The sequence below is a fragment of the Ammodytes marinus genome (assembly GCF_949987685.1).
Source record: "Ammodytes marinus genome assembly, chromosome: 23".
Taxonomy (NCBI): Eukaryota; Metazoa; Chordata; class Actinopteri; order Uranoscopiformes; family Ammodytidae; genus Ammodytes; species Ammodytes marinus.
The window spans coordinates 21,750,024-21,752,523 of record NC_137227.1 but is presented as its reverse complement, the minus strand read 5'-3'; the positions used below and the strand labels follow the sequence as shown (position 1 = coordinate 21,752,523).

General features: G+C 38.4%; 1 protein-coding gene across 2 annotated transcripts in view; it reads right to left on the bottom strand.

The window, feature by feature from the left end:
* Positions 1–2,500, bottom strand: part of LOC307268963 (kinesin-like protein KIF1C) — a 69,658-nt gene that overhangs the window by 38,983 nt on the left and 28,175 nt on the right. The window lies entirely within an intron of this gene.

Sequence of the window (2,500 nt, the reverse complement as noted above, 5' to 3'; positions counted from 1 at the left end):
ATGTTTAGTTTTGAAAACAGCATCCTATTTGGGGCGATTCTGACCCTCAATCCAGTGCGCACCGGAAGTGACGTCACATCGACAAAGCCTCCGTATCAAAACAAACAGGGATGAGACGGATATAAAAGCAAGAGGCAAGATCAAGGAGCCATGTTATGATGAAATAAGAGAGTAAAAGTAGGTCCAAAGTGTAGCATACTGCATGCTAACTAGATATTGTTTATGTGTTTATTGTTCATAGTTTCAGCATCAGTTTAAACCACTTTCACACCAGGAGACACAATCACTCTCTCTCTCTCTCTCTCTCTCTCTCTCTCTCTCTCTCTCTCTCTCTCTCTCTCTCTCTCTCTCTCTCTCTCTCTCTCTCTAAGGTGTAGTCAGTGATTCTGGAGAACGCTTGTTGTCAAAATCACTTTCTGTCAAAATCAGTGAATATCTCCTCATGATCCACTACCTGTCTGTACTGTGTGTATCAGTGTTAATACTCAGCCTAGGCTCTGTAAACAGTCATGTTGCTAGCTATGGTGAGCCCCCTTTGTTTACATCCAGTTTACAGAGCCTAGGCTGTGTATTAACACTGGGATTTTTCCCCCAGCACACACACAGTACAGACAGGTAGTGGATCATGAGGAGATATTCACTGATTTTGACAACAAGCGTTCTCCAGAATCACTGACTCCACCTTGGCTTTCAATGCATGAATTATTAGGGCCTGTATATGGTCACACACACACACACACACACACACACACACACACACACACACACACACACACACACACACACACACACACCAGAATCACTGACTTCACCTTTACACCTGACAGACACAATGACTTGACGTTTATCTCTGTTGTGATGAGGTCATTGATAACGAATCAAAGAGTCTATTGTGTCTAAAGGAGGGACCACTCCTTCACTCCTTCACTGCCCAGGTGTCTCATGAAAGCACTGAAAGGTGGAGTCAATACAGGTGCTCCGGTGGTGTAGTGGATAGAGCGTGTACCATATCGGCTCCGGCCTTCGTTGCAGTGGTCGCGGGTTCAAATCCGACCTGTGGACCTTTACTGCAGGTCATCCCCCCTCCCTCTCTCTCTCTCTCTCTCTCTCTCTCTCTCTGTCTCCCCATTTCAACTCTGTCTAATAAAGATTGAAAATGCCCAAAACAATTAACTTAAAAAGGTGCAGTCAGTGATTCTGGAGAACGCTTGTTGTCAAAATCAGTGAATATCTCCTCATGATCCACTACCTGTCTGTACTGTGTGTGCGGCGCGCTGAAAGACAATCCAGTGTTAATACACAGCCTAGGCTCTGTAAACTGGTATGTAAACAAAGGGGACAATCCGTATCTAGCAACATGCCAGTTTAAAGAGGCTAGGACGTGTATGTACAATGGTTTAACTTTACAGCATGGTACAGACAGGTAGCGGATCATGAGGAGATATTCACGGATTTAAGTAAAAGTGATTTTAACAACAAAGACTGCACCTTTAACTTGGAGAAATAAAGCAGGAAAGTTGGAATGAAGAAAGTGAGTGATTCGACAACAGGCCGTTAACTGAAACTGGATCAGCTTTTTTATAAAGTGGAATAAATAATAAATAATTAATTAATTGATAGGTTTTATATAGCGCTTTATTGCCTAGGCACTCAAAGACACTTTACATGGTTCCTGGTTCAATTCGTTCACACACAGTCATACCGGTGGTGGTAAACTACGAGAGTAGCCACAGCTGCCCTGGGGCAGACTGAATAAATAATGTTTGAGTGAATTTAACTATTCGACTACAATATATACAAACTTTTATGTTAAATTAAGTTTTATTGTATTATCTTAATTTTAGTATAGTATTCTATTCTATTATTAACTATGTTATATTACATTTTAAAGGTGCAGTGTGTAATATGACATCATCAAGAAAGTTCTACAAAGTTCTAGAATGCAACGCTCCCTGGGTAACCCCAACCCTTTAGAATAATAACAGAAGCTACAGTGGCCTTCAAGGACAAGAACAATTCTAAATTTTAAACAATGCACCTGATGACATTCCAACTATGACACTTTCAAGATGGCGGCACTAGGCCTTGGTCCAAAATATGCAGAAATGTGGACATATATGAGACCCTTTCTAAGGGAAAAAATAATAATTCAAAAAAAAAATTCCAGCTATTATGCACTAAATTAAATGTACTTATGGATATTATAATTACTTTCTACAAATTCTGCTAGGAAATAAAACCCAAAATTCTACACACTGCAGGTTTAAAAAACATTATTTGATTTTGGGTTTTTTCCTTTAATTTTATGTTATTTTATTGTTTTGTTTACTGTATTATTTTATATTTATTTATGTCATATTTTGATTTATGTTTCCGGCTACACTGTATAATTTAACATTATATTCAATTAAATTATTTTATTTATGTTGTTACATTGTATTTAACTTTCAGTCAGCCTATAAATATATATATTTATCAATATATTCATTGGTTTTCCTTT